At 43.5% G+C, this 6708-nt stretch overlaps 1 protein-coding gene across 1 annotated transcript in view; it reads left to right on the top strand.

Moving 5' to 3' along the window:
• Positions 1-254: 254 nt before the first annotated feature.
• The window catches only part of SPECC1L (sperm antigen with calponin homology and coiled-coil domains 1 like), a 126794-nt gene continuing 120340 nt past the window's right edge, over positions 255-6708 (top strand). The window contains exon 1 of the mRNA XM_068238324.1: positions 255-400. The gene's annotated coding sequence lies outside the window, so the exon portion shown is untranslated. The remainder of the gene's footprint in view (positions 401-6708) is intronic.

The raw sequence follows: 6708 nt of genomic DNA, 5'->3' as shown, positions 1-6708 counted from the left end.
ATCCCAACTGACAGAGGCAGCAACAACAAAAAGCAATAGTGTAAAAACGAGACACCGACATTTTGTATAGAAACACATGATGATAAAGTGCTGCTTCAATAACCCCGATGTGGTAGCATATATTCCCATCTCGCTAGTCTCACATCTCTCTCCCATCCTATCCCCATAGCAGCAGAGCAGCAGACCCAGGGGAGCTTGAGCAGGAGATGACGCGGACAATGAGCATGCGCAATAAGCAGGCACGGCGAGTCAGGAGGCGGAGCCAGAATACGGTGGCCGAGCTTTGGTGCGCAAGCTTTCTCCGAGCTGCGTTCTACGAGTCCGTGATCCCCGGAACCGGAAACTATCCCGGGTGCTTCCCGAACTGGAGCCTTGGAGTTTAGCAGAAGGGATGTACAATGTGCGTATACGTGTTGCCTGTTCATGATGAATGTACGTGTGCCCGCAGGGGACACATCACCTACACGTAGGATGTCTGCGTGAAACGATCAGTGGCCCTTTTGTGTCACCGTGCATGGATAGACATTGCTGTGTGTGTGTGTGTCTGCCTGTCCTGTGCAGCGCCTGTGTGATAGATACAGTCATGTATACATAGCAGTTATGTGAGCATCACTTCCCCAGAATGTACAGATGCTGGCTATCCTCCAGATGATTTGTCATGGGATTTATTAAAATGCTTTTACATCCACTACTCTTGCTTGCAGTTTGCAGGATTTGCTTATGTGTTTTTGGCTTTCACTCATCATGCGTTTATCATCTGATTCTTCTGTGGTAGTTTAGATGGACGTTTGCAGTAAAGATTTAGCTTTTGTGATGTCAGTTGTGCTTATTTTGCATTTGCATGTTGACATATTCCTTTTATGGTTCTACATTGCACTCTGGTTCATTTCTTATGTCTGACTGTATTTTATACTTTATTGACAAGAAAAACTTTGCCAAAGCACTTTGTGCATGTATATTAGTCAATTGTAGATTTTTTTTTTTATTTATTTATTGTTTGTAAACTAATCTATCCTCCTTCTCTGCTAAATCTCCTCCTATATTTACTTCAGATCAGTAGCTCCAGGAGTCAGGTAACAACCCCAAGTGGAAGAAGTGGCAGGATCTACAGCTGCAAAGCTTTGGGCAGCATCAAAACATGGGGATGCAGCAGTTTAATGTTGTTAGATTTTTGCTGAAATGTAGTCTAAATTGAATAGTGAAAAGAGGAAGCATTATCATTACTCCCTGATCAATCTGCTCTAATGCTGGGAATACACGTTTCGTTTTTGCCTTCGTTTTAGCCTTCCATTCGTTTGGTAAACGAATCGAGTGTTGAAAAAGTATGTGAAAATAGTCATAATCTCATTATAGTTTCGATTAATAGACCCCAAAAACGAACGACTAGTGATCGAACATGTTTGATATTATCTCTCTTTATCCATCTAATCGAACCATTGGTAGGCTTGATGGCTGTTCAGATCGATTATATATTCGTTTATGCCGTCCGTCCCTGTACTACGTTTCGTTTCTTTGCAGCCTTCGATCATTGGAAAACCGAAACCATTAGAATCGAAAAAAAAAACCCGAAACCGTGGGTGGTGATATTAACCGTACGATCGATTATTTCGGGATCGAAAAGGACAAAAGGCACAATCGAAACGAAGGTTTAAACGAAGGCAAAAACGAAACGTGTATTCCCAGCATTAGGCCTGGAATCCACTAGCAATGCTTTTCTAAGCCTTTTTCTGAGTACTTGTGATTTAAAAAACACTCTTATAATGCTATTTGTGTGATCCCAATTGAGGGATGGGATTTATCATTTTTTTTAAATCCCCCATAGCCTTACAGTAGCAAGAGCTTTTCAAATCACAAGCACTTAGAAAAGCGCTGCTAGTGGGTCCCCAGCCTGCAGTTAAAGCGGGAGTGTCACCATAAAAATAAAATTTCAACAGCAACTGATCTGAGTGTATTAAGTGATAAAGATGCTAATCCTGCATTCAAAACTTTCAAAACTTTTTCTGCTGTTATGGTTTGGAGTTATTACATACTTAAGGAGCACTGGCCCTTATAGTCAGTGCCAAACAGTTGCATGCTGGGGGTTCTTTTTATCTATAATATATTCCTCCTCTTCACTTTATTTACCTGCCAGCTTCTTATCTGAAACACAATCCCCTGCTCACTTGTGTTTACAAGCAAGGCTGAGGTGACTCAGCGATTGGAGGAGAAAATGAAAAAAGTAAAGTGCAGAAATGACATCAGGATTTAGCCTAAACTGTGGGCAAAAGACATGGCCCCCACCAGGAACAGAATTCTCTTCATTTACTATATAAAATTCACTGAAATCAAAACGTGGACAGTACAATACATGTATTATGTAAGTAGATCAAGTATTTATCTACTCATATGTGTTTTGTTTTGTTTTTCCTTCCCCTGGCATAGTATGGCTAATCCTACTGCTTTAAACAATGAGTTCCCCCTGTTCAGTTGATCAATTCCAATGGCCAAGACGTATAACAACCATTACTTCTGTGCACACAACTGTTATCCTGTCAGTTACGGTAAAGAAATATGTCTTGGCAGGTGGAAGGAACTAAGTAAGAAGGGGGACTCCTGCCTTTGTTTGCTTATTTATAGCTCTTATGCTGGGAATAAACAGTACGTTTTTGAGCCATTAAGATGGCTCGATAATTTCCGCCATGTCCGATATTCCGCGCTCGATTTTGCCTAGGGAACAATGGCAAAAGATAAGGAAAATGAATGGAAGATAAGAGAATAGGGCGCGAAATCGAGCAGGGAATCGATCGGGTGGCAGAATTGAGCCACAAAAACGCACTGTGTATTACCAGCATTACAGTGATTTCACACTCTGTTTCAAAGCTAAAGATATCATTGCAACGTGATGCAATGATAGTCCTATGGGAATTTCACATTGGAGTGCAGTGTGGCGGGTTCCAACATAGTAATGCCTAGCAGGCTGGGCATTAACCAGGCAACACGTGTGTTTAGTGGTAGCGAGGCACACTTTCCTTGTACTTTATGCTTCACTATATAGTCAGGTCGCATGTCTAACATGCTATGCGACTTTCTGGCACCGTTGCAATGGTATCACAACGCAGTGTGCATAGTGCAAAAAGACGAATGAAGTACTCCGGTGTGCAAAAAAAATAATGAACGAAGCACTTGGTGGGCTAGACTACATCCTTCTCCTGATGCTGTTCGTTGCCTTCGGGGTCCCTCCTGTGCCTGGTTATCTTTCCCTAGCCTTCAGGAAGTCCCTCTGAGCAGCAATGAGCAATTCTGGATGGCACATGCAGAAGTTTTAAACTGCTCCTGCGCAGTAAAAGAAAGTGCTCATGGATGAGCACTTACTGTTGCTGTGCATGTGTGATTTGGAACTCCCGCCTGCGTAGTTCTGAATCACTCTGCACTGCTTGGGGGAACTTCTGAAAAAGTATACAACAGAGGGATCCAGTCGAATACTTAGAGGTCAGGGGAAAGGGAACCAGGGGGGAGATCCTGAAGACACAAGTAGTATCAGGAGTCTATGGAAGAGGTATTCTAGCTGTCCATGGGCTCCATTAATTTTTTCTCCCTCAGCCCCCCCCCCCCCCCCCCCACCCTCCTCCCAATCAGGGCTACTTTGTGGGCATATTCACAGTGGGACATTGCATTGTAATGCAACGTTTAAGACACAGCATTACAACACAACGCAAAAAAAGGAGGTAACGCTTCGTTACCGTGGCATACAGTGGAGCATACATGCAAAGAAAAGTATGCCTCTCTGTACTTGTTTAACGTCTTTGTTTAGAGGTAACGCACTGCAAGCAGTGAGTTGCCATAACGCAACATTCACAATGCGACTTTAACGTCACACTGTGAATGTCGCATAGGCTTACCATTACGGTGCATTAATCTGCGTTATGACTGTATAACGCAGGACAATAACGTCCTGTTGTGAATGTGACCTGAAATATATTATCGAGATTGTTCCACTGCTAATCATGGGCTGTACAGAAATCAGAGTGTAAATATAAGGTGGTCCTTTAACCACTATAGAGCTGTAAAACTGTGTGTGTTTGTATGGGGAGGGGATGGTGATGAGCACAGGGTTTTTGACTGGAAAAATGTAGCTACATGGCTAAAAACTGCCCCAAAAGTCTTGTTTGTTTTATAATCAGGTTGTCACTTTGTTTCACACATAAGTTCAAAGTTGTGAAGGCTTGTACTGTTATAATTGGCTGAGAGACAATATTTGTGTTTCTACCTGTAGTACGTTTTGCTGTTCATGGCTGGGGTGCCAGGGCAGACATCCCGTCATTTCACTGGCTCTGACAGCTTTCCATTGAACACCACTTATTTCCGTCTGCTATAGGCACTTCTGCTTTGAAAACGGCTATTAATGTTTCCTGTGGGGAATTCTTGCACTGTGGGAATTTGATGTTGCTTATGTTCCCCTCAGCTAGCAATGCTTTAGTGGAATTCTCTAAAGCTGCTGTACTAAATGCTATGAGTAAACTTGTGCCTGCAGAAGTATCACATTGGTGTGTTCTATCAACAAAATACAGCATAGCACAAGTATGCTGTGCTTTTCCTGTGCAAATGGCTTTATCAAATATATACAGTACTAACAATCTTAATGCATACACGAAGGCTACAAAAAAAAAAAAAAAACCTTCCCAAGCTTTATATATATATATATATATATATATATATATAGATAGATAGATAGATAGATAGATAGATAGATAGATAGATAGATAGATAGATAGATAGATAGATAGTGTATACAAAGTTAGCTGTGATTGGATAAAAATGCCTTTTGGTTCAGCATAAATTTTTACATTGCACAAAGGATGCTGGGGATGTTTGCATTCATTGGCTACCAGAAGCCCAGAAGCATAAGTTGCAACTACTGTAGTAAGAAAATGTGGGGTTGAATATACGAGGGTTGTCCAGAGACAGCTGTCTGCTTTTATCTACCACACTTTCTGTGTAATGTAACTTGCATCTGTCAGGTTAACCTTTTCGTCATGGGGCTGCAGAGCACCAGTAATTTTGTTCAGCAGCATTAACATGAAAATTGTTTATAACTTATGTACTAGAGCAGTTTTGACATTTTAGCTATATCCCTACTTAATCAGCAATAACTTTATCCCTGCTTATGACACCTAAATGAGATCCTATAGAGGCTTCCCTTGGCATCCTCCGGTCCCCCATTGCTAAGTGCACACCCTCCAAAGATTTCCGACCAGGGATTGCCGTTAATCTGATCGGAGATGCGCTCCTCTTCAAGCACGTGCATGGCCATACTGCGTTGGTCAGCTGGAGGGTCCCGGCAATAGTGGACATCGAGGGAAGCCTCCTCAGGATCCAGAGGCTTCATTCTTCTTGGGTAAGTATTTGTTTCAGAACCAGAGTTTCGAATCAGGTTCTCTTTAAAGGGAACCTGAAGCGAGGAAAATTATTTAAAATAAACACATGACTTAGCTGCAAATGAATATTACCTACTAACCTCACTTTCAGTTCATCTCAGAGGCTCACTATTTTCTTCTTACAGTGATCCCTACCAGTTCTGACAGTATTTTGTCAGAACTGAAATATACCAGTTGCTGTCAATTATATATCAGCTGCTGTCAGTTACAACTGAATGTGCAAGGTAATGTCCATGTTTCCCTATGGCTCAAGTGGGTGATATTACAGTTTAACCTCCTTGGCGGTAACCCCGTGTGTGACACGGGGTAAGCCGCCGGAGGGTGCCGCTCAGGCCCTGCTGGGCCGATTTTAATAATTTTTTTTTTTGCTGGACGCAGCTAGCACTTTGCTAGCTGCGCCAGCACTCTGATCGCCGCCGGCCCCTGCCCGATCGCCGCTATCTGCTGCGGCGCGGGCCCCCCCCCCCCCTCCAGACCCCAGCGCTGCCTGGCCAATCAGTGCCAGGCAGCGCCGAGGGGTGGCCCGGGATTCCCAATGACGTCCCGACGTCAGTGACGTCGGTGACGTCATCCCGCCCCGTCGCCATGGCGACGGGGGAAGCCCTCCAGGAAATCCCGTTCTATGAACGGGATTTCCTGATCGGAGATCGCCGAAGGCGATCGAAGCGGGCGGGGGGGGTGCCGCTCAGCAGCGGCTATCATGTAGCGAGCCCTCGGCTCGCTACATGATTAAAAAATTTTTTTTTTTTTAAAAAAACTGCTGCGCTCCCTCCTGGCGGTATTTTTCATACCGCCAAGGAGGTTAACAGTGTGCTGACAAGGAAGCTGTTAGGGGGTAATGGCCATTTTTAAAATGGAGGACAGAGAATTCCATTGATCACAGTGGACAAATGGGACGCAGGAGAGGAGAAAGAGATTGAGGAGTAGACTACACAGGAGGCAAGTATGACCTGTGTATGTTTTTTTTTGAGTTTTTATTTTCAGTTCAGGTTCTCTTTAAGTGGGGAATTGGGGTTTCCCATGATGCATTGCTCACAAATATTTAAATCTCTCTCTTTATGCCCTTGAAGCAAGGCTCACATTCAGAACTGCATTGCTTCCCATATAGTGAAGCATGCAGCCAATGAAAAGTACTCTTCACTGTATCTGTTGACATGCGCGATGTTTGGTAACGCATTGCAGTGCATAACCATAATGCAACATTACTGCCACGCTGTTAACCTGGCATAGCTGGTTCATTTCAATAAGCCATGTTAGAGCGGCCAGTAAATTGCAACGCACCACTGTGAACTGG

The sequence above is a fragment of the Hyperolius riggenbachi genome, chromosome 1, assembly GCF_040937935.1.
Source record: "Hyperolius riggenbachi isolate aHypRig1 chromosome 1, aHypRig1.pri, whole genome shotgun sequence".
Classification (NCBI taxonomy): Eukaryota; Metazoa; Chordata; class Amphibia; order Anura; family Hyperoliidae; genus Hyperolius; species Hyperolius riggenbachi.
This window is presented reverse-complemented; position numbering and strand designations above follow the sequence as displayed.